The sequence below is a fragment of the Fulmarus glacialis genome, unplaced genomic scaffold (assembly GCF_000690835.1).
Source record: "Fulmarus glacialis isolate BGI_N327 unplaced genomic scaffold, ASM69083v1 scaffold3545, whole genome shotgun sequence".
NCBI classification, from domain to species: Eukaryota; Metazoa; Chordata; class Aves; order Procellariiformes; family Procellariidae; genus Fulmarus; species Fulmarus glacialis.
In genome coordinates, this window is record NW_009212255.1 from 29259 (window position 1) to 55512 (window position 26254).

At 42.7% G+C, this 26254-nt stretch overlaps 1 long non-coding RNA gene across 1 annotated transcript in view; it reads left to right on the forward strand.

Moving 5' to 3' along the window:
* LOC104076805 overlaps positions 1 to 22679 on the forward strand; it is a 40487-nt gene extending 17808 nt beyond the window's left edge. The window contains exons 2-3 of the long non-coding RNA XR_683518.1: positions 20500 to 20571; positions 22598 to 22679. This is a non-coding gene — a long non-coding RNA (uncharacterized LOC104076805). The remainder of the gene's footprint in view (positions 1 to 20499; positions 20572 to 22597) is intronic.
* The last annotated feature ends 3575 nt before the right edge of the window (positions 22680 to 26254 follow it).

A 26254-nucleotide genomic window follows, 5' to 3' on the forward strand; every position in this document is an offset into this window, starting at 1 on the left:
TGTTAACCCCGCAGTTACCAGTGGTTGTATTTGTTCTGGTTCCAGGTATTTCTGCCTGAAGTCAGTGAGGTAGGGGGAGAGCTTTATCCTAGAAAACTCTCAGAAAAGGGTAACGATCCTAACACCTGTACAGTTTCACCCTTCAGTCAAAAGCTATGGTCACCAGTGTATACATCAATTGAATCAGATTTCCTATTTTTATTCTAAAAAGAGGCAATAGCAGGGCAGGACTCCAACCTAAAAACATATGCTAAGATATCTCTACTCAGCAGGAGGGACTTCAGCTAATGTTATCCCTTGGAGTTACGCCGAGCTGCTAATTTAGCTGCTCAATGCATGATAAAGTTCCCGTAGTGACACTCTGCAAAAGAGTAACTTAGCCTAGAGATGGTGCAGAGGGTGACACGGAATTTCAGGCAAGCCGGGTGGCTCGTGGACAGTGCAGCATCCTCCTGGAAATGACCTGCCCGTGCCTATTGAGAGCATTTCTCCTGCAAACAGACTACATGCTAATTTCTCAATACTCCCTCAATTTCCACTGTATAACAGCATTAATGACCTTGACAGAAAGCATTTCCTGGGGATTAATAACCATTTGAGGTTTAATGACCTGAGGCTATGCCTCAGGCCATCAACTCCCCCAAGCTGCTCATTAAATCCTTAGGGTACACAGTCTGCTTCAATCACTCCTGCTTAAGTATTTACTCAGTGTCACCTAATAACGATATTCTCCCTGAGGTATTTCCTCCTCAGAGGCTCTGGTGTTGGAAATGTGTTTGTCCTTAAGACTTTTGAGAAGAGAACTCATCGTTAATTTTTTAGGTGACTGTGTATTACAAGTCAAAGCATTTACTCAGGCTGTCACTGAGTTTCTGCTGTGATGAACACAGTAAATGAGATGGTTAAATTAATAAATTGCACCTGGAAATATGAACTATTTGTTTTAGCTGCTTCCAATCTCATAATCTAAATCAAGAGCCAGTAGCCTCCCCCCACCCTAACACTGCTGGTTCAGCCAGCGGTAATTTATTTGAGAGGTGATACAGGACAGGTTACCACTTCCTAGCAAACAGTGGCTTCATACTAGCTCTAATGAATACCCCAAATTCAGATCTATGCAGAAGGAACGATATAATAGAGAGCACATCTGCCTGTTGGAGGAGAAATGCCATTCCTAGGCCAATTTCTTACCGATGAAGTCATAAGTCAAAGATGGTGTATTGTCCTATGTTATGGTACGTACTTGTGAACTTGTTTTTCTGTCGAAGATTTTTCATTTAAGGGAACATTCTTCCCACATCCAGATGGCATCAAGTACAATTGGATCTTAGTTAAATCTGCTGCTCTGGTGTTACATCGTGTTCCCTGTTTATTTGTGTAATAGCGTGGCGCAGCATGCCAAATAGGCATGGCACAAACAAATTACTTTCAGAAGTTTCTTCCCAATGTTTCTAAACTGAAAGAGAAGAAAAGCGCAGGGAAGAAGGCAATCAACAACAGTTGTAGGAAACCGATACAGTGAGCAAGGTGCAGAGTTATGTATCTACAAATCAGTTATATTGCCTTCACATCAATTACAAGGATCCTCTGGTGAGGCTTTGCCAGCATCACATTCACACATTAGTCTCCGTCGTGGGCTGAGAGACCGGTTAACTTGATATGTCTAAGGAGAGCTAGGAACGGTGCTCTTAGGGCGCTGGAAAGTGGAGATGCCTACCTCCCTGAGAGGTCTGGGAAGACCTGCCCTCCACCTGACTTTAACTTGGAACTAGCTATGCTGGCCCTGTGCTTTGACCTAACATCTTTGCCCAGAGACAGCCCGCATTTTTAGGGAAAAAGAAGCACTTTTCTGGCAAATTCTAAAAATTAGAAGTGCTTGGAGTTGTTTATAAGCTTAAGATACTTAAAGAAAACCTGAATACCAAGAATGTATAGTATCAATTGTAGGGGAAATCTTGATAAGTGCAGCTTAGTTCTGGTAGGTGAGATACACGTATACCCTATGGAAACCAGCATGTGAACTGATGAATAAGACACAGATGGGGTGAACAACTCAAATACTTACTTCCTTGCTTGTGTTTGAGATTAGTGGATTCTGAGGTCAAGTGACTCTAATTCAATGGCATGCTTTGTGTGGGAAATACGTGCTGGGTTTTTTCAGGTAAACACTGAGCACCTATACAGGAATGTTTCTACATAAATCTCAAATCCTTTTGCAAACACGGACACAAATCATTTACGCCATCACTGCAGATGGAGAAAATCAGGTGCAAATAGGTGAAATTACGGAGCTTAAGTCACTTAGTACATTAACAGGAGTTGCCTCAAAGAAAAATTTGTTTCATCTCACTGGAAATATCTCTAGCTTTATATGCCCGTTCCTCCCAAATTCTTGTGTATAGTCCCTAGAGAAGAATGAGCACTTTCTGGGCACAAGCCATGTTACCTCTTTTAGACATTAACTTTAAGACAAAACGAATATTTTCATGGAAGTCCCTCTTTCTCTCCATAGCCTTCAGGAACACTTGGGATGAATAGTTCCAATGCGGTTGCAGATAGATGAGATGATTCCCACCCTTTATATCCAGAAATCCCCATGTATATAAATAAATGTTCTACATGGATGACAAAATGGCTGCTGTGAAGACAGGTCAACTAGATATTTAAACATATGCTTAATGCTAAGCTTCTGATGTGTCCTATTGAAGCCTGGTTTATAAAACCAGCCCCTGAGACCCTTACCGTTGTGTGGAACAAGCAGGTCTCCTGCTGATCCAACCTTAGCTCCAATTCTCCTGGCTGCCGTTGGTTTGAGACAAGCATACAGCATCGTTCCCACATAGATTTTAGGTGTAGGAATACACTTCTGGTTGGAATTTCCTTTCTAAAGTCTATTGAGAATTCAAATGAGAGCCAGATGAGTTTTTTCCTGTTCATTTAGAAGAAAAATGCAAAACATCATGAGAAACTTTAAAACTCCAGCACTCCCTGAAAGTCCTTACTACAATAACATTTTCCTGAAAAAGTTCTTTCCAGGGGGATTCAAGTTTGCAGGTGATAACCATTTGGTATGTTTTTCTACCCCTGATGAGGAAAGGCCAGATGGGTAAACAATGAATGAAGGAAATGCTTTGAAATGCATTAAACATTTAGTAGCTTTGTAGACTCAATGTTGTGGCTACTTTTAGCAATTGGCTTTGGCTTGGAGTTGCAGAAAGATTAATGAAAACCCCAGCTCTGTTCCCAAAATCAGCGTTAGCCAATGGAGCATCACAGCTATAATTTTCACCTTTTGGCAGTGTTGCCTTCCCTGCACATTCTCCAGTGCAGGTAAGCCAGCAGAGTCCAGGCTGGTTTGTTTGGGTTACTGTTTGTCTTTAAAGATGAAGCTCTACCAGAAAATAAAGAACTGTAATTTTCAGTACATGGGTGTGATTACTTAGTAGTAAGTGACTTTCCAGAGCATAATACAGCAACCACAGGCTGCCGTGGGTCCTGGATTTCTAACTACCATTACAGTGTAAAAAAATACTGCAGAATACAGCCGATCTCCTAAATCAAAATACCTTTATCATGTGTTCAGTTTTAACCAGTGGTTTCAGAGCAACGTGTGAGCTCTTAAGATGGTTATTTAAAATCTTTAACTTCCATTTTGCTGAGATTTCATTGTCAGATTTAGGCTTCTCCTTTTGAAAACTGAGCCAGGTGTTTTTACAGTGAAATCCATAGGAGAGACCATCTTTTGTAGGCAACTGCCTGCTTTCTGCTTCTGTTTCTGTCTGGAGAACAACTTATCTCATCATACTTCTGGCATATCTGAGGCTAGACCCTGCCAAAATCTGAAAGTGAAATAAACCATCAAAAAATGTCAGATTCTTAAAAGTGCAGACCAAGGTCAAGTCTAGAAAAAGGCTAGACTTGGAAAATAAAGTACTTTGCCTTTTCCTTCAAAGCATATGCAGCCCATTTTCAATCTTTGTGTTTATCTGTCTATCCCATTACTGTAGCACCGGACAGCCAAAAATGGCTCATGTCCGCAGCACATACATTCGTTCTCCTGACCTTGAGAGGACATAAAGCCAGAGCAGCCCCTGGATCCTGCTCTTCATGGAGCACATCTGGAGACAGGGAAGGGCCCCGAGCTGATCCCGGAGGCGGCGCAGCCACCGGCGGGGACCTTCCAGCTGGCACGGGTCCGGGTGGCCCTGTGCCCCCGGGGACGGCTCCCACCTCGCGCTGGAGGTGATGTCTGAAGGAGGGAGGTGTCCTCACGCACTCCTTCTGCGCAAGGGCAGCTGCTGTTCTTCAGGGACTTATTTTCCCGAAGACCGAGTGGAAATTTTGCTCAACAACTTGAACCTCAGGCCCCAAGATTTTGAATAGCAGCCATCTCTCATCTCTGCTTTAAACAGGGTATTTTAATATAACTCTGCAGAGTTACAGTACGAGGCACGCTGCCTTCTATCTCCTTAATCCTCTGTAAATTTACTTCTAACAGCTACTGCCAAAATACAGTATGGCACTTGCACAGCACATGCTTCTTCAGTGGTGAGCACAAAGCGGCTTCTGTTCAGAAGGAATATGTTGCAAGCCCCATGAGCGATACGCTGTGAGTGCTGAAGATTATGAAACATATTCCGAAACTGAGCAAGCCATAAACACTTCATTTTTCAGAAATAGTCACATTACTTCTGTCATTCTGCCTGGCAAATGTATGTACGCAGACCTTGGTGCATCCACGTAGCACACGTTGAACAAGCACCAAGTGCTGAAACAGCGGCGTGCCAGCAGCGCTGCAGAGTTCAGAGGAAATATTTCAAGTATGCACTTCAACACTCTTCTCAGTTTTTGTAAAAACCCATGATCTTTATTTGTTTATTTTTGCTTCACTAGCCTCTCTCTTGGACTAACCTGACCTCAAACTGTAGCATGGAGTTACATTCATTGATCTCCTGGTGAATGTTCGCTAAATGATCAGGAATCAGGTCATGGCTTAGGACAACTCATAATTCCAAATGGGAAATATTTGTTGGAAGGGCAAGTGTCTCGTGTCTGTCTATGGCCAGACGCTCCTGTGAAATAAGTAAGTCTAGAGCTAGCCGAGGGCTGGACCAAATCCTTAATAGCACCAAAAAAACTCCTGTCTGATATCCAGGCCACCTGATTGTTGAAGTCACAAAGGAAAGGAGACCACCTCAAGCAAGGTAGCTATGTGGTCCTCATGTACTTGGAGCACGTTTTTGAGTGTAGTACCCACTTTAGCATATAGAATCTCACAAATTTTCCTTCCTAAGGAAGGGAGAATATTTTTTCCCTTTTTTAATTGAAGTGTAAGTGTTAAGTGATGTGTCTCATTTCCCTCCAAAAGTCTGGCTGAGCAAGGAATTAGTCATTTACTTTCCAAATATCTAGCTGGTAGCACTGCCTAGTGACCAAACCATCTCTGCCCACAGTCTGGCAAGTAATGATTCAGACGAGTGGTAATGTGCTCTCCAGCAATCAAAGCAAAGGGACTCCTTCCGTGAGATGCCAACTGAAACTGTCCAACTGATTTCCCATCAACTATTAGAAGATTAAGAAATAGTTGAAATTCAGCCAGCAAGTTAAAAAGGGCCGGGGACTGTATTTTACTGACATTTGCAGAGCCAGCCCTTCTGTATTCCCTCCCTCCTATCCAGCTGGAGACATTGACATGAAAGTAGTAGGTTTGTGCTTCGGTAGCTTTGGCGTCTCCCGCTGTCTACCCCACAGACCCAGTTTCCTCTACCGGCAGGGAGCAGGCACTGGTAGGTCTCCAGCCTTCCTGTTGTCTTCTTCCAGGGTAATATATGCCACATAGCTGAAGGGCAGACTTCAGCTTTATTGAGTGATAACTGCAAACATCTAACTTACCTAAGCTCTTTCATGCTATTTGATAAAAGAGCAATTTACGTCTTTCCTGCTTGTAGCTAAAAAGAACAGTAAAAAAGTGTGGAGTGGTGTTAGTCCTGGGTGGTGCGCTAATTAGTTCTTTGCTAATTCTGCTTTATTGCTGGCAATGATTATTGTCGAGTAATTACAGGGTTCCTATGAATCTGGCTTCCATTTGCTCTGTGGTGTAACAAGGGTAAGGAAACGAGAAGTGTCAGTACTATGGATACCCAGCGTTATTTCTGCCATAGCAGAATTTTGTAGTATAGGGAACAGTTATTTTGTACAATGGTTTTAATAGCTGAAAACAGACCTAGGTGAGCTGCAGAATGGAAAACCTGCATTTTCACTACATTAAAAGTCTGTTCTCTACTTGAAGGAGCACATAAAACCCCCACGGCCTTCTATAAAAAGATGTATGGAGAGGAAACTAGAGACTTCAGCCAAAATGCTAAAAATAACAACTATACCAACATAGCCAAGTTGTCTGTTCCTTCCTCCCTCCAGTACAAACGAATAAATGTTTATGTACAGCTATCGTGTAGGAATTGCTTTAGCGTGAGTTCTGTATGTTGCTCCATAGCTGTATGGACTGCAGCTTTCATTGCAAAAGAACAAAAGAAAACTATGATTTGTGTGAAGAAAAATCCTGGAAGTATTTTAGTTCAGATATCCAAAACATTTCAGTTCATTGGTGAAACTGTTTGCTCTGTAGTCTTTCCTTTGTGTTTTCGAAGTGCCAAAATCTGTAGAATACCCACGTGCTGCAATTCTAATTGCTCATGTCTGCAGCCACCCGGTAGTAGAAGACAGGATCGGGTGAATCAGAATCAAAGGTGCTTGGGAAGGCAAATGAGAGTTAGATACTTCAAACATCTTGAAGATCTGCACCCTACCAGTTAGGAAATTGAAATATCCTTAAGATTCTGGCCTTTGAGTTTGCTGCTTTGATACTGAAAGTTATCTGTATCTATTCAGCAAAATTAAACAAAATTTCCGTCGTGTGATGGATGATGGAAACTGTCTGAAGAGCTGTCTGAACAGTAGCTCCACTGCTGCTGTAAAAAGAACCTTTAATTTGACTTTCCCACATTTAGTACTGTTTTTGTGTTGGAGAGGAGTGTTTGGAAGGCACTTTTGTAAAAATGGGTGCCTTTGTGAAGACAGAGTGAGGAAAGATTTTCTTTTTTTAGTAAGCAAGTAATTGTTTCCTTTAATCTCTTTGTTTTTCTCATGACTCTACAAAGATCAGTGTACAGTCATGTAATTAGTGGCTCTGGACTAGATCACGCTGAACCACACACTAGTGTGACTCCGCTGTTTTGACAGCACTGCACAGTCAAAGCAAAGGGTAAAATTTAGTTCACAATAACATCTTTACATAAGCATGTGCTATTTCTTCAATCACTGAAATAATTTCAAAAAGTAGTAGAACCATCGAACAAGAGGGGTCGTCTGGTCCAACACTTGCTCATGGCAGAGCACATCTGGCACTGACATAGCATCAGTCTAACTCCAAAGAGGAAGATGGACCAAGCTGAGAATATCCAGACAAAGAAAATAATACTTGTGCTTAGTATTAATTTACTGATTTTTCATTTCTTCATACAGTCATAAGAAGACATCCTGGCAGTTCTCCTTAGTAATATTCTTGTAGTAAATAGCAGCTGGAAAAAAGCATTAAACAGATATGGGTCTTTGATGTTTAATCCTCTCAGAAATAAAAATAATAAACCAGTAGATATCCATGAATTATGTTAACCTTCATTTTATAAAGGATTTTTCACTACAGTCTTGAGGCATGATGAAATGTTAATTATGTTGATATACTTCAATGATAATAATTACGATATGCTTGTGAATCAGAAAAAGTCATCCGGGTGTGTAGGTACAGCTCTTGCCTGTACTTTCAGGATAATGTCAGCCCTCCTGTTACTGGCTTGTGTGTAGCTGACAACTTCTTCCAAACTGTGTGAACAACTGACATTCTGCTGCTTGGGGTTTAATTTTTTCAGAAGAAATACCCAGGACATCTTTCTCAATAGGCCCTTTCATGGAAAGAGCTAATAAGGAAACAGTGGGATCTAAAGGCAGATCTGCTTGTAGCGTTAATCGGCTGATGACGGCAGATAATCTGGTAACCGCAGGTGGGAGCTCAGCGCACTGCATTACGTTCACTGCGCGCAGACCATGGATTCGGACCTCTGTCTTGAATAGTTGAGCTCTTCTGTATGTGCTGTATCTTACAATGTTTCTTGCACTACAAATTACTCATCTCACACAGGACTCCAAAAGAAAGTGCTTTAATCTTAATTTATGACAAACAAGAACTGAGAAGTCTTTTTTATTAATACATCAAAGTATTATCTCCAAGGGGAGCCAGTTTCATATTAATGTTCAGTGTTTAATATAAATTCACAGCATGAAGACCACCTCAGATGGGTAGAGATTCTCTGAAGTATATCTGATTGCCCACATGTAATTTGAACATCTCCAGCACATGAAGGGTATAATCAAAGAATAATTAATACGTTGATAAGGAATTGCATTTTGTTCTACTTATCTGCATAATTCAGAGAGAAAGTTTATGATGACAACATCTATCTTTTGGGGTACTGTTTACATTTTCACTCAAATTATAACATGAAGCATTCTCCTGCATTCCATAGTGCCTTTCATCTGACGAGCTCCAATTACTGTCGGACCAATTAACTTCAGTACCGCACACATGCAAACCACGTTGGGTAAGCGAGGCGCTGAAGTCTGAAACTTGACCTCCGGTTTAGGACACTAAGATTGAAAACTCTGACTTCCAGAGACATTAAATCTCTGTCTTTAATTGGAGTTACGAGTGCCCATGAGAGCTGAAACTAATGCTCAGACCAGCACTACATCCTCTTGGGAGCCCTCTGAATGTCAGGCCACTCCAGAGACCTTGTGCATCTTGTACGCTGCTTGAATTCAAGCTGTCCGCAAATCTCCCCTAGCCTTGCAAGAGATAACGTTTTTCAAAACCTTGCAAGGACGGAGGGTAGCTGCAAGCTGCATGTAGTGGGGTCCAGCTGCTGCATCCAAATTCAAACCAGATCTCAAGGGCAGAGTACCAGACAAAACACCTTGTGCAATTTATGTGCACTGCAGAAACATGCCCTGTGTACAGATCGAAGAATTTACTGCTCCTGTAGTTAAAGTAGTAGCAATCTAACCAAAGAGTTAGTCCAGGTACACAGATAATAACATTTATAATTCCAAGTATAAAGTTATGGCAAGTTTCCAGTAGTGGTACAGTTGGAATTGATACATTTATACTTCCTATTAGCTACACCTCTCCCTGGTGTTACGCTTACCCTTCCTATGACTCTCTGGGTCCTAAAATCAATGGTGCTAGTCTTCCTCAAGAAGAAAAGGGGTGTAGAGGAGCTTACAGCAAGTCTTCATCTGAAATTCTCCGCTAGGAGAAGTATGATGTTGCTGGTGAAGATTTTCTCCTCCTCACTGTTGGGTCAGTTTAGGGTTATTTTTACACATTTCCTGAAATACTCCCAGAATCACAGAATGGTTGAGGTACGAAGGCATGTCTGGAGGTCATCTTGTCTAACTCCCCTGCTCAAGCAAGGCCACCTACAGCCGGCTGCCTAGGACCATGTCCAGATGGCTTTTGAATACCTCCAAGGACAAAGCCTCCACCACGTCCCTGAGCAACACATACCAGTGCTTGGTCACCCTCACAGTAAAAAAGTGTTTCCTGATGTTCAGACGGAGCCTCCTGTGTTTCATTGCCTGTCGCTGGGCACTTTTGAGAAGATCCTGTCTCTGCCCTCTTTGCACCCTCCCTTCAGATAGTTATACACATAGATGAGATTCCCCTGAGACTTCTCTTCCCCAGGCTGAACAGTCCCAGCTCTCTCAGTCTCTCCTCATCTGTCAGCTGCTTCAGTCCCTTAATCATCTTTGTAGCCCTATGCTGGACTCACTCCAGTAAATCTGTACCTTCCTTTTACTGGGGATCCCAGAACTGGACCCAGCACAGCAGATGTGGCCTCACCAGTGCTGGGAAGAGGGGAAGGATCACCTCCCTTGACCTACTGGCAAGACTCCTCCTAATGCAGCCCAGGATGCTGCCTGCCTTTTTTGCCAGAAGGGCATATTGCTGGCTCATGTTCAAGTTGGTGTCCACCAGACCCCCAGGTCCTTTTCTGCAAAGCTGCTTTGCAGCCTGTAGGCCACTCACTTGCTCTTTCACTCTTCAAAAATAGTGATCCAATAGAAGATATATAACATGAATATGTAACATGAACATATAACATGAATAGGTGTATGTAGGTGCAATGTTTCAATGACTACTTATTACTAATATCTATTAGTTATGGAAGTATCAATGGTACATTGTAAAAATGGCTTTATAGCAAATGTGGGTGGCAAGTGAGCATACACTTGAAGATTTTCTAAACATCACCTGGACTCAACGTTTCCCTTCTAAATAGGAGCTCAGCAGCTATTTTGGTCTTCAGGCCACTCTTTGGTCCATGCTTCATAGAAGTTTACATGCTGCCTAGATCTTTTAACTTGGAAACCCAAAAGCAGAAACTCATAAAATGAGAGTCTGTTTTCAAAATTTGTCCCATAGTGACTCTATGGGTCACCAGAAGTTTTGGAACAGATCCCAAGGGATGGGATTGTTATCCCTTCTCTACCTAATTGGTAATGTTCCCTCCATATTAAAAATACAATATATTATAACCCCTAAAGACTCACATTTTCCATACCTTTATCCAAACACATTTTTCAGTGGACATACGGTGTTCATGTATCGAAGCCTTGTTAATTCTCAGCAGTGCTCAGGTTTTGAACGGCAGGCCAAATAGGTGGGAAGGGCAGCGTGGTACCGGGGAATGGGTGGGTGGTACTCTGTCCTCCGAGTCTGTGCTGAGCCAAGATTCATGGGGGCTGTCAGAAGGCAAGAAAAGGAATAAAAATCCTAATGGGGAAGGTGGAGGATGTGAAGGGAACCGAGCTCTTAATCACTTCTGCCCATTAGTAATACCAGAGTATTTTTCCTAAGACTAAAGGGAGGCGAGCCTGGTGTCCTTGTCAGCTCCCAATATATATATATAATTTGAATTTTATCTATCTCATAAATCCCGTTAGTAGTTTCAGCTGGATAAAGTATTCTCCTTGTTTCTTGTCATAAACTGCTGCAGCGTTCTTTTATGCAGCTGCCACATTTCATCCTAATGCAGCTGCATTTCACCCAGGGATGAAGTGATCCCTATATATAACTTTCACATCAGTTTTTATAACCGTTTAAAGTGCCTCAAGATGAGATGTGGGATGCAAGCTATTGTTTTATTAGTGTCATCACAAAGTGCTGCATTGTACAAATCAATTGTAAGCTAAGAAGAAAAGTGGTTTCGAAGTGATACTTGAAGATAGGGAGAGATTTTTTGGGTTAGGAGGGATTTAAAATCCTGGTTTAGGAATTTAAAAGGGAGATGGCAAAAAAAGGAAACAAACTAGCATTGAGTAAGGTTGTATTAACTGAATGGACATGTGGGACAGCGAGTAGCAAAAATGTCAGAGAAATGAATGGCAGAGAGTTAGTTTTGAGTGACTTCGGAGTGGAAGATACAGAAGGATGAAGAGAAAGGGAAACCAGCAGTAAATAGAAATGATCATGATGATAAGCGGCAACCAAATACCTGGAGAGGACGCTCAAAGGGGGACCTGAATCTTGGTTTCATCACATAGCTGAGCCATATAACATGGATGTGACTTTTCAGCATCAATTGGCACTATTAAATGTCTTTGCTGTGGTATTAATGTTATGTCTGAGACTTTCAAATATTAAGACAACTACTTGGTGTCCAAATCTCATTGCATTCTCATATTTAGGTACCTGATTGTGCTGAACACCCTGTCCCTCAGCAGAGGGAGTTACTTAGAAGTCTACATAATAGGAGAATTCCCTGGGGAACTGATCTCATGCTAAAGACTCTTAGGGATGGTGATGGCTGCCTGGAAGGGCGGCTAATTACTCTGAATTGGGAGTCCCTCAGGTTATTTCTTGCTCCTGAGGTCTTTATGTGTCCCTGTGTCCCTGCTGGCTTGTTGTGCTGGCTGCTTCAATGGCCCCCGCAAGTCACCTCTCAGCTTAAAGAGCTTGTGGGGTGTAGTACAGGTGTGAAGGTCTCTTCTACGCTGCCAGCTGTTAGTGTTTTCCCTGTTGTTGAGATGCTATTTGCATAGCTGCCTTCATGTTATTAGCATAGTGAAACCATTGTGTTATATACCTAGCTCTGATGAGATCTAGATGTAAAAAATGTTAATACAAGCACAGTGTTCCCAGACTCGTAAAGTTTCATGTCTGGTGAATCCTGTGTAAACCTCAGGCCTACCAGTTTTACCAGTATCCCATTAATTTAGGACAGGAATTCAGCATAATCCTTCCACCCAAAGGGGAGTTATGTTCCTAACTCCTTGCCAAAATAACACACCTTTCTTCTTGGGCAATGCAGCCGTGCTTAAGATAAAAGGCTACAAGAAGTCTCCCAGCGGGGCTGTGCAGAATTTGGTTATAGTAGGGAACAAAACAATTGTCATAGTGGTTGAAAGAAAGAGTTTATATAGTCCCAGACTATGTCTGAGCAATAGAAATGTCAGTAATTCAGAAGGAAAAGCTAGATAAGGGGTCATTTAACCAGGAAAAAATAATCTCGTAACACTATGTTTGGTTTCATTTATTCTGTTCTGGAGAATCCTTTTCCAAATATGTGGTGGTAGCAGTGAGTAGTCAGATAAGACTCCAGCTCAGTATTGAGCCCACTCATGTCCTGATCCCAGTGTCCTTTGGCAATGAATTTTATAGATGGCTTTAAAAAAATACTTTATCAGTTCAGATTGCCTTCCTTCTTTTTCATTCCTCCCTTTTCATTAATCTCCCTGTCCTTGTGCTGCAAGGTAGAATGAATAGAAGTTCCCAATTTCCTATTTTTGTATTACCCCTGATTTTGTACCCTTTTATCATAACCCCTCCTTATTCATCTGCTCCTCAAGGTAAACAGTCCCAATCTTTTCATCTCTCAGCATATGAGGTTTTTTTTCATGTCCATAAATAATCATGCTTCTCACTTTCAACCTTTCTAAGAAGTCAGAGCATGAATGGACATCATCTGACTATTATTTACCAAGTGTAAAGAATTACACATAAAAAAACTACTCATGAGCTTGAAAGGATCTTTTTCTATTGACATTTGAATTATATTCAGCCACAGTAGTTTAAAAGGTCCATATTTTATTGTATTATTACTGGTACCACAATATTCTGCAAAAGCTTAAGGTCTATTAAAATAACACTTTGACAGCTTTATTTGTTCCTTGCTTGCAAAACATAACCTTGTCTATAATAGTAATTATACAGCATGATAGAAAATCATTCCTATGAAATTCCACTTTTGAAAACCTTATTATCAGGATTTATTGAAGAGTATGCACCATAGCATAGTAAAATAATATAAATTCATTGTATGCTTATGTTTTATTTTGTTTATGATATATTTGTACTATAAATGGTAATTTTACAGGTGCATGGTACAATTACCTTTGCGTTATTATTGGAATTCTTCTGGAAAAGTCCTATAGAGTGGAAAGGAATGGGGTAAACCGTTAGACCTCAACCTAAAAGCATTCCCTCAAATGGAGTTCTCAGGAAATTATGCTAAAAGCCTAAATAATTTCAGAGACACCAATATTCTTTGCACAGAAATTTATACCATCCTATAAATAAAACTTCAGAATTTTCCCTTTTAAAGAATTCTGGTGGGTACAATGCAACACGAAAATGTTACAGAAAATTGTATCTGTCTTTATTAAATTGCATGGGACTTTTCCCTTAGGGAATATGAGAAGCTTTTTATTGTTCCATGATCTACACCAACCTGCTTGCAGTAGTGAAGCGAGACCATAATCTAGTAGTTAAGGTATTAGCCTACTCCTTGCAAGCTATAGATGTGAGCTTCTGTTTTGCTGTGAATTCCCTATGTGACCTTGGAAAGTCACCTTTTCTCATAGATACAAATATTTTCCTGTTCTTTACAATTTAGCACCTCTACTCTACTGTAGTCTAATTTCTTAGCTCCGAAGTAGCTTTGCAAATGCCATTCAATGGAAACCTATCAGCCTTCAGTGTTACCTAGTAGCTGAGTGACAATGGCGTGATGGGTTTAGGTATCTAAGAACTTCAGAAATTTGGGATTTGGTCTGTCTAGACCAGATTTCTAAGGGTATTAGTAACTGATGAGTGACATAGCCATATTTTTATGGGCAGTTAAAGGAGTCAGGCACCTAATTCCCACCAATCTTGTCTAACCTGCTTATGCACTTTTGAAGTGCTTTAAATCCCCATTTGTAAAATAAGAATAAGAGTTACATGGATAAATATCTTAAGACTATGAGATGTAGGGGCAAGAGAGTAATGAGGGCCATTGAAGTGCCTCAGACTGGGCTGCAAGAAGAAGCTGAAAAATGCTGGACCTGTTCTTATACAGCTTCAGCCCGCACTTAGCTTTCCTATAGATCCCATCTGCACTCATGAGTGCTCTGCTGGGAAAACATCAGGGTGGTGGCATGGCTTGTTGGTGACATGACAGGCGTATGGGGCAAAAGGGATGCATCAAGACCAGCGAGGCAAGGCGGAAGCTCTCCCGCATAGTTTCTACAGCTGCCTTGAGCATGCCTCAGGTTTAAGACACAACCGATGTTTCCACCCCAGGAGTATTCTCTGGTTAGCCTTTCACAAAGGTCCACAGTGGCTCCTGAGAGTAAAAGGTGTTATTAAACCCAGGGTTGATCTGAGCCTCCAAACTGACCCTAAAATTCCAGGTAGATGTTGTTCTGGAAGATGCAGTACAAACTCTGTCATCCCAACCGTTTTCCTCCTTTTGAAGGAGAGAGTAAGACAAGGACCAAAAGTTAATGATGTAAAGCATAGCACCAGACTAACCACCTGCAAACCCTGTGAGCTGTAACCAAGCTGTTACTCTTCTCCCAAACAAAGCTTGCAAGAGTGAGACCTCTTCTACCTAACAGACCGGCTTGTGATGGCCCCTGGAGCTCACTGATGCAGCCTGCAGAGTAAAATACACTACTTTGCAATGACTTGATTAATCATTTTCTCTAAACTCCCAGATATTTTATCTTAAGTCTCATAAATTAGATTTAAGTGGTGAGCAATATAGGGAGAATAAAAAAGTGAGCATAAACAGTGATTTGTTACAGACAGATGAATAATAAAGGTTATCACATAAAGTTGATATAAACACAATAGATGGGGTAATTATGTACCTTTTTATTCTAGCTGCTATTTCTTTCACTGCATTGTGCAAAGGGATATCTGAATCTTAAATAAAAAATATAGTTTAAAAAAAGGGGGGAAATACCAAAACAGAAGATAGAAGAGACAGAGGGAGAATGGCAGAAAGGCAGAAACAAGATGAAATGCTGATGTCTAGACAGGGAAAGGGAAAGGATTGTGGTATCTAGGTCTTAGCACCGATATTAATGAACAGTGATAAGATCCCAAGCTAGAAAATTAATTTACTTACATGATTTTCTCTTGACAGAGCAATTTTCTCCAAACAAATTTTTAGACAGTTCTCTTTCATGTGAGGAAGCACTGTCCCAGTGGTTTGGTTTTCTTGGGCTCATTAAAATGCAGCTGGTGTGGACCCTTAGAGGATCTGAGTGAACTTGCTGATCCAAGAGCCGACCATTACCGGTTGGGGGGGGGTTAGTTTTCTGCCAGCTTAGAGGGTTGAGCTAGATCTCTGAAGGGCTAGCCAGGAGCCGGTGTGGCATGAAGGGAAGCAGGAGAAGGAGCCAGCCAGCATGGTGCAGGCAGGGCAGGATGTCCCCTTTGGTGGCAGCTGGCTGCTGGAGCCTTCCTCTGGTGTTGGGCACTGTCAAAGCAGCTTGTGAAGAATCAGAGAAAGTGTTGGGAGAGAGAGAAAGACTGCAAGCAACCATCTCCATTTCAGCCCCAGAATAGCCAGAGCACCCACATGGTCTGTGGGAGACAAGTTCAAACCTGCTTAACACTAGAGGTGGACTCAAAGCCAAGTCCCAGCTGTGCTCTGAACATCTGTCACGTTTCCTGGGTGAACCTCTCTCCCCTTATTTTGCTCTACTTAAAAAAACGGATCAGAGATTTGCACTTCAATCTCTACTGTGCAATATGTGCTTTGGGCTACCGTATCGGTGTCTCTGATAACCATTTAATTTAATACACAGTGGGACAACTCTAGGAGGAAAGATTAAAACACAGTCCCATGGGAGTGGGGGGGGAAGATAGCTTGGCTCATCAAAGAGGCGTGTGACAAGGTTTTAAGTCCTGCTTGCATATGGTCACTGAAAGGTTTCGGTGAAGCAGGGGGCAACTTCCGGGGACCCTCTGGGGCGAAATGCGAGGAAGGTCAGCAGCAATGTCTGTGCACGGGGGACTTTGGACATACCTCCTGGAAAGAGCTGATAGATGAGGGGGATATGGAGGCCATGAGGAGATCATCACCCTGATCTCCCCAGCAGTGTTGCTGGAGGGCTTTTGCATGTGTGGATCTCAGTTATAACTCGCTACTGGTAGAAAAGTGAAATGGAAAAGAGAAACTTGTTTCCTGTCAAGCTTTAACTAAAAACGGAAAAAAAAACCCTGAGAATTCAAGTACTGTGAGACATATTGATGCTTGTTGATATTTGTGACTGAATTATTATCTAGCCTTAATAATTAATGTTTGTCATTAACTGCTGCACAAGCAAGTGGAAAGCAGTAGGTAAATTATCCCTGACTTTTTTTTTCAGTCAGCAGAGCAGGGCAGTGGTGCATAAGCACAAATCCACCATCAGGTGTGCTGGGGTGAGCAGCCTTTTGGTCATGCCAAGGGAGATGCTGCTTGTGGGTTGGTGGTCCTCTGGGAGGACCTGTGGCTCCTGCCAGCCTTGAGCACAAACCTACAAGCCATGTCCTGTCTAAAATCACTCTTCTTGGTATGACAGCCCTTCTCTGTGCTGTTGACAAGCTGCTGGAGCCACCTGTGAACACATGTAGTTTTCCAGGTCCTTCAAGGGTTGCACCAAGACAGTGCAGCTGCTGCAGGCTGGTTCAGACCCCTGCGTTAGCCTGGACGTGGGAACAGAACTGGACCAACACTGCCAAAAGTATTTCTGCAACCCTTCATTGACAGCTTCAGTGAGGTCTTTTTGATGCTGTACTCATCTCTTCTCAAAGAAGTCTTCACTGAAAGAAGTTCATCATCTTCCCTGATGTTTAACTAGCAAGTAAAAAAGGGAAATATTAGAGTCTATGCACAGAAAGAGAAGGTTAAACTGAGCATTTCAAATTATGTTTTAAGATTACAATATCCAGTAATGAAAGAATCTCTACTGCATTCTGAACTATAACTTGGATCACACGCCCAGAGCGAGATAATAGAAATCACCTTTGGTGTCTGCTGAGGAGTAAATCCTTGGCTCTGCCTTTTCACCCAAACTGCAGGAGCGGCCAAGAGGGGGATGGCTGGAACAGGTGCCTTTATCTCGTAGAAACAGACTGATATGAGCAAAGTCATATTATTGGCTGGGCCAGCAGCACATTGCACTTCTCCCCTTCTGCTGCCCTCTGAATAAGACCAAAAAGGAAAGAGAGGTAAGGGAGGGAACTGGGCACTGGTACGTGTCCGAGACCCAGTATCCTGGAAGCTGACTTAGCAAATCTTATTCGAGGGGGAATCTGTTTGTTTCAGATGATCATTTAGAAAATGAGAATACTCCCGATCGATTCCTTCGTGGAGGAGATAGAGTCAAGGATTTGAAAGCAGAAGTTCATCCATCAATCATTTTTGACTGGTTGCAGTGTGTTGCAAACAGTCTCATACAAAAGAAAAAAAAAACCACCAATGGGTGAGATTTATTTCCTTGGTTATTCCCTGCAATTATTCATCCACTGCAACCTGAGATTTTTCAGATCTCACTTGGGCTGCGGGAAGACTCCTCAGCAAGCTCCTCTGAGCAGCCAACTGCAAAAAACATTGAAATATGATAAGCGTATAAGAGCATTAAATGGTAGCATTCTCCATCACCCACAGCCTCTGTTAGTTGTGCTTCCAGGCCAGATGAAGCTAGAATGTACATACAGCTGTTCTGAGTTGTAAAATACATTTTGAAATGGGATTGATTCATCTGTGTTTCATGAGATTGAATTAAGCAAAAGAAAAAAGTATAAAGACTTGTCTTTTTTCCAAGCATTTAATACAAATATTCAGTCTCACTGGAACATAATAGAGATGTGCTTTCAGCACACAGATGTGCAGTAGTGAGAGCCACGTTTTATGTAAGCTGCTCATTCTTTTGTGCAGTGTTAAGAACTGAATGTACTTTCATACTCCTTTTTTTGGCCTTGACATGAACTAATGTCAAAGCAAATGAAGACCTGGTGGTAAATCCTTTTCAGCACTGCTAATGATTGCGGCCATTGCGGAGCTGTTACTGGCTGTCTAATCATCTTTGGGAAATCGGGCTTTTGATAAGTAGACCTTGTATTCTGAATTTTGATTTCTGCAACAAAATTTGCTGGCATGACTCGGTATTTAGAGGATCAGAAAAGCGTGTGGATCACATACTGCAGAGTTTTATGGTGAGCTTCATTGGGTAAAGTCATTAAGGGTATAATGAGTGATTTGAACAGAATTACATGGGGAAAAATTCATGCCAGCATCTCCTATCTATAAAAATGCACTTTAGTAGAAAACAGATTTACAACTGGAATTTTTTTTGCATGCAAAGCAGAGCATGCAGAAGAGCAACTGAGCCTGATTTTCTTTTTCCAGCTCCATTGCTTGTTTTATATTTAGGGGTTTGTATTACGGCTGCCTAGATTTTACAACCACAAATGTGCCAAAACCCTTGGCTGGTTCATTCAGGTTGGATAATAAGCGACATAAAATGTCTACTTTCTTCAACACCTGCACACTCCATTCCTTAGCGTTTTGCAAATGTAAGAGGTGCAGATACGTGTTTCGACTTTGATCTTGTAAACCGAAACTGTTCAAGTGGTAGATCCTGATCTTGATCTGGGCAGCAAGGAGATGTTGCCCAGGTTTCCTCAGCAACCCGCACTTACCTGGCTGAGCCTCTATTTTCAGTTGTTCCGCTGGTCGCTCTGGGAGCAGCTGCACATGCAGGCAGCGCGGGTGCCAGGCAGAGCCGGGCCTGGCACCCTCCCTTCCATAAAATGAGCCCGTGGAGCTTGGTAAAAATTGAGGTACCCTACTGTCAACATGCGTCGGTCGTCTCAGAGGTTGGGTGCATAGCCGTTGTGTGTGACTGCTGGAGTGCACAAACTCTGTTTCGCTGGAGACACTTCAGAATTTATCCTCTGTTTTTGTGTAGCTGACATTTATTTACTGCTGCTTTAGTAATTGCAAGGGGTGGATCTGCCTCTCCTGTGCAAAATGCTTTAGGTTTTCTGTAGTCTCCCTCTTGAATGTGATTTTCTTCCATTCCCTCGTGCTCACCTATTCCTACCGTCACCCCCAAAATAAGGAGGGACGATTCTCTGGTCCAGCTGATGATTCCTCCACCTTTTCCATAGGCGTGGGATACATCTTACCCAGTGAAAGCTGGCTGAAAGGGAAACTTAGTCCAGCATCAGCTGTGTCGATACTTCTAAATAGTGGAGAGGCAGGGACAAGATGACACAGACTGATTCCTCTCCTCACTGCTTAGTACTAGCCTTCTCAAGAAAAGATTTGTCTTGATAGATAACTGAAACAGTCCAAAACAGGCCTGGAAGTGGATTAAAATTAGAGCGAGCGGTCTGGGGTCCAGTGCTTGAAGCTACTGCCTGTATCTATTTTATTTAGCTGCACAGACATACCTGTAGCTGTTTATCCTCCCTCTGTTAGCAGCCACAAGAGAAAAGCATTGTCAGTAGTTGATTTATCCTACCTATTTTAGACGCTACTTTAAGGTGAAATGAATCACCCTTTGGAAGTAACTGTCTCTCTGTTGACTATGGAGGGAGTCTGCGTAATGGAGTTCAGATGGCTAAAGGTAGGAAGGCGCATCCTGCCTGTGCAATTGTCCCTTCAGTAACGTGAGACCTGCACTGGGGTTTTCCTGGCAGAGTGGCTTTCACGTGGGGTTTTTCTCCGCAAGAAGTGTCAGAGCAGGAGAAAACACAGTGCGTGCTCCCTGCCACCCCATTTCCACCCTGCTTCATCTTCACCTCTCCCCAACAGCTACCCCCTGGGGGAGGATAGGACACAGGACCACAAACCTGGCTGGGCAACTTCCCTTGCTGCACGGAGATGATTAACACTTCATCCTGGTCACCAAGCGGCTATGCAAACCCCAGAGTCCTCTGGAGGCAGGGGGATTTCTTTGAGGGACTCTTATTTTCTGATGCTATTAAAAAATAGTTCAGAGCGATGACAGTGCTTTTAAGCAACAGACAGCTCCTACCAAGTATCTTTGCTATTTCTTGTAATTAAAAAAACTTCTAAAGCAAAATAACAAAGTGTGAACTTTTCTCTTTCTGCTCAGAAATTGAAGCAAAGGAAGCGTGTGACTGGTTACGTGCAGCTGGATTTCCCCAATATGCTCAGTTCTATGAGGGTAAGTAGGTTTTTCTCCTCTTTGTGCGGTACTGAAAGTGCACTGGGCCCTTGCCAGGAGAGCTTGCAGCTGGCCAACTCCACATTCAACTGAGTTATGCCCATGGCTGGCTGCTTCACAAAGCCTCAGCTGCTGGAGTCAAACGAGTGGCCAAGGAAAAGTAAGATTGTTGCCCTCATAGCCATGGGAAGAAAAAGAAAAGAGGGACATAGTTTTTGTAAACCTCAAAGGTTAACAAAAACAAGTACAAAAAAATCCAAATACATAGGTCTCTTTTTTTTTTTTAAACTTCCTGAACTGTGTCTAAAATAAGATTGAAAACACTGGAAGTTACTGAAAATTTCAATCTTACTGAAAATAAGATTGAAAAACTCTGCAAAGTTACCAAAAGTGAATAATCTGAGCTGCGTTTTACATTGGCAAAGCAAGAAAAGCCAGTATTTTGGTGCTAACTCAACGCAAATGGCCGTGTCCCCTTCCTAGCTGTAAAGTTCGTGCCCAGGGAAGCAGCGTCCCCGAGGGCAGGGCAGGTGGTTGCACTGCTGCTGCCTTCAGGAGCAGTTCGGGGACAGGGGCTGGGTTTTTCCTGCTCTCCCTAGCTCAATGCTGAGAGGGAAACTGCAGCTGATCCTCGTTTTTCCCAAACTACATATTCTCTCTGCCAGAGACACAGAGCCAGCTCAGGCCCGCTCAGGCTTATTAGCTGAAGCACAGCTCTGCCAAATGGACACCTTCCAGGGTCAGCTTGGGTCTGGAGGCAGCACAGCCCCACGTACGGAGCGATGGCCAAGAAACCGCACAGGTCAGAGAGAGCTGAGAGCCGGCTCGGACACCATCCATCCCCGTGCGTGGGATGGACGAGGACACCTCTGCAGCTTCTGATGGACAGCTGACGTCCCTCAGGGCTCAGGCGCTGGCTCCTGATAAGCCGCTCGGGTGCCCGGGTACTGGGAGCACCATGCAGAGATGCTCAGGTGGCTCCTCAGGAGCCGGGCGGGCTCTGTTAAACCCAGCAAGGAACTCAGACTAATAAGCCTGCCAGACCAAAGCTGACGTAGATGTGTGTCTACCACAGTCCCTGGGTGCCCAGTAGTATTTTTGTGTCTACCTTGTAATCAGAGTATCTCAGATCCCCACCCTGCCAGGGAAAGGAGAGCCTGCTGCCTGCCAAACTCAAAGGGATGTTCCCTCCAAAAAGCAACCTGTGCTGGGCTCCCACAGTTCCCATACAGTCAATATGCACTCTAGACAGTCTGCGTCTCTGAAAACAAGGTCCTTTTTACAGGCATCTATTATGTCAGTGTTAAGCACTAGTGTCTGAAAATGCTGGCGGCAGTTGCTGTATCCCAGCGCCCTGCTGCGGTACCTAAGCATGGCAGAGCAGTCTGGAGAGCAGCCACAGCGCTGGAACCCGTCCCACCGTTACGGAGCCCGCTAATGTGTTGCAGCCATGTCACTTTTCATTACAAATGTCAGCTTCCAGAACACTAGTCTGGCTTTTAGCTAATATTGGGGGTTATAATTCAGCTCATTTTTTTGTCTCTGTTACTCGAGTAACCCTTTGTCTGAAATCGGTGTTATTGGACCTGTATTAAAAGTAAAAAGCGCAGAACATTTGTGTTTCATGGGGAAAGTCTGTCTAGCAAGCAACTCATTAAGTCACTGTGATAGGAATGGAGAACCTTGTTGCTCATGTGGATAAAGCAAGTGTGTTGGTAATTCCCTGATCTCATTCGTTTGTGCTAGGCGCTAGAAAGAACAGCTAACAATTGAATATCTTATTAAAGCCAAAATGAAATAATCTTGCTCTCTCTTTGGCGCACAGGACATTCAACTATACCTTTAACAGAAAAAAAAATAAAGCGACTGAAAGGGTCACAGATACAGCTGTAAGGGGACCAGAGCTGAGTGAAATCGGTCATACTAGATTTCAGTGAGCAAGCACATGCAAAGCATTTTAGGTGTAGGCAATGTATTTTCATTTGAATAGCAAGCAGTCATCTTAATATTCTGTCTCCTTTTATAGACTCCCAGTTTCCCATTGACATTGCTGCAGTAAAGAAAGATCATGATTTTCTTGACAAGGACCTTGTAGAACCTCTTTGCAGGTAAAAAACACCTAAAGTTTCTTTTCTGATAATTTAAAAACATGAGCTGATTTGTTATTGTTAGCATAGCAGCAGAAGCAGCAGCAGAGATGTTTGCTTGTCCATGTGAATTAAGCAATGATATCTATAATGCTACCACTCTGAATTCGTTTCTCTTATGGAGAATCCTGGAATAGGACCCCCACTACACTCATAGAAAACATCACATGATTTGAGAAGACCCAAATCCAATGGATTTGAAACACCTGCCTTTTAAGAAAGAACTTTAAGAAAGAACTGCTGTACTAGCAGTAGTACAAGCAAACCCTGAATAAATGAGAGTCACTTTGAGTTGCACATGAATTAACTCTTATGTCCAAGGACAGCAGAAAAGATGAAACTTCATTGCACAGAATTCAGCAAGTGCTTTCTCTGGCAGCAGACGTGGTTTTCATGCTGCTGTGATTCCCTTGGTACTCTCCTTTTGGCACCAGTAACAGAAGTGGGACCAGAACCCCACAGTTCTACAGCCGCTACAACTAATCACTGGTTTGCCCCTCCCAGAGGGCTTGTGTTTGCTGTTTATCTAGCTTTTTATACTCTGCCTGTGATGAATATACCGTATTGTATTGCTCAACTACTGTCCCCCAGGACTCAAAAAGCAGCAATTCTGTGGTAGTTTTGCAAAACCACATTGCAGAGGCATTGTTCCCCTCTTCTTTCTCCTGTGCTCAGCTCAAGCTGGGTTCTGCTCCTCTCCTCTTCAGCAAGGACAAAGGAGCATCTGGCCCCTAACCAAGCAGGCTTTATTACATGTTATGGAAACTTTCACAACACCAACATCAAGATAATTGGACAAAGCTCTATTTCCCCTTCTGCAACTGTGGCTAAAGTCATCAGAAAGTGTACGGTGTTCCACTGCACATCGTATTGTGCATTGCAGGGATTAATGAGTCTATGATGGAGGACTGCAGAGAGGGTTTCTGAGAATCCTAGAAAATAGGGCTGGAAGAGAGTTCATCTAGTCCATCTCTCCGTCCCAGGCTATGCCCTTCTTCCTGGAGGATCCAGGTAATTCCTGGGTGTAGCTGTCAGAATGCTTTCCCAAAACTCCCTTGCTGCAAGTGAGACCTATTGCTTCTCATTTTGTCTATTATGGTTATGGGGAACAGAATATTCTCTTTCTCTGTGTAGTAGCCTTTGTGTCTGAAGACAAATCGGTAGGAAAGACTTGGATCCTTCAATGATTGCTCTCTAGGCTGCTGGGGAGCAGAATAACTGCAGACTTGATCCACTGCTGTTCTGTACAGCGTGGTGGGAGGGATTGCTATGCCTCTGCCTAAGAAACCTTCTTCCCACACATACACACATCCCCCTGCTTCAGTCTGGCATGGTGGAAGACATACTTTGCTGTAGTTTGGGAACTGGGAAGTGGTAGGAGGTTGAGATCTCTTCCCCTCTGCCTTTTCCCACAAAGTTGAAAGACCATCCAAAAGTGCAAGTATGATGCCTGTCCCTGTCCCTTTCTCCTGAGAGCAAAGTGAGGTGCAGTCATTGCATAGCTCTGTGACTCTCCCCAGTCCTTCTTCTCTGAAGTGATTAGCAATGGTGGTACTTCAATTATGGTCATCAGGCATCCAACGCCTACACAGCTAAATGGGAACAGCTCACCTCTTGCTCCTCCGGCCTCTCTGTAGACTCGCAGATATACCTACCACAGTTACACTAGGTTGATATATTTATGAGGATTTCTTTGTGAGCTGAACAGCTAAAGACTGGGGGTTTTTTCTCTTTTACTAAAAGATGAGGTTTGGGAAAATAAACTAGCAGCTGGAAAGATGCACTTAGGTGACAGAATGCTTTATATTAGCTTAAATCAAGTGATACTGCTGAGACCTGTAGTACATAAGCATAGACACAGATCTTTCCAAACTATTTTATTCAAAGACAAAGGGTTTTATGACTGTCCAGTAACTTTTTCTGTAATGATTTTATTCAGAAGACAACATCTGTTGACTTTAATTTTTGTTGGGAGTTTTTAAACAGTTTAGATCCAAAAAAGGAATAACACCTCATATGCTAGCCAGGCAGAAATACAAGTATTATGTACAGGTTATGTTTTCAGATTGCAGACTTTTAATTTGCTGTAACTCAGCAGCAACAAACCTTTAGCTGAAAGTGATTGTGCCAAATGTCAAGATTCGGGTTCATCAGAAACAGTGAACAGTGCCAGCCGCTGCCCCCAGTACCAGCTTTGTTACTGTGTTAGCTTTCAAACCAACATTTTCCAAGTTTTCCAGTGCTCTGGAAATCCTCACAGCTCGGCTGACTGCTGTGGCTGGTCTTCTACCCTTGCTTTGCTCTGTGGTGGCATTACTACAGAGTGCATGCCAGTATATCATACGAGAGCCGCAGGCTGTGATGCACTTTTATGAAACAGAAAGTTTAAAAAAGGTAGGTTATTATTTCTCTATGCACCGATTCCCAAACTTCCATTCTTCAAATGCCCAAAACTGCCCTTGAAGCTATGCATGAGCAAGCTTTCATACTGACCAATAGTGCATTCAGCCCATAGTACTGAACAAAATGGGGTTCTCATTTTTATTTGGAGGATAATTTTAAAGCTGGAATGCCAGAGTAGATAATCAGTTTGAGCAGAGTTTTAGCTCTGAATGGTAATGGTTCTAGTATAAACACTGAATTTCTCTGCTCTTGTGGATTGAAATCAGACTCTCAACCTCATCTTATAAGTTTTCTTATGGCATTGCAGTATACAAGACAACATGAGGTACAAATGCAGAGGAACCTTTTCTTTTTTTAAGGCAGCTGATAGGATTTTAGTCAGAAAGCCTAAGACTCCCTGTTGTAAAAGGTTTCAGTGACCTTTCTGAGATATTCTAACACTCCTGCTGTTTACAATATCATTTCAAAATTTGGCAGAGCAAAGACCAAATTTGAGGCCTTTGGGTTAGAGGCATATCTATCAAGAGATTCCACTCAGATTTTATTGAGTAACGAACAATAGAAAATTGCCATGCAATCTGCAGGCGAACGCTGCCAGCCTGCCAAAATAATAATTGGGCATGAAAATTTTATAGCTGGGTCTCTGTGTCATTTCCAAAATAGCAGCAACCAACTCTGCTCTGGGAACTTTTGTGGCTGCTGTGATAAGAGGGTTGAGAAGGAAAAGCCAAGCCATGTTGTACTTTCTGTATTCAAGTAAATACAGTGACTAAGAATATAAAGAACAAATATGTAACAGTCTGATACATAGGCCCCTAAACCAAGCTCTTAAAATTTGAACTGTGCCAAGCAGCCAGCAGCCTCTTTCTCCATAGCTAGTGTCTCTTAGATAGCTTGTAAATAATCCAAAGGTCGCTGTACGTGGGACATCCTACCATTAGAGTTTTGAAGTGGTGATTGTATAGTCAGTACTGTCTGCTGAGTTATATTGCTCTAGGTGCTCTTAGGAGATAAGCCCGGCTCTGCACATGCAGTACGGAAAGCCCTGCTCTGAAGTCAGTCGAATGGCTCCCGTTGACCTCAAGGAGAGTTGACTCACCTCACGTGATGCAGCCCAGGATACCGTTGGCCTT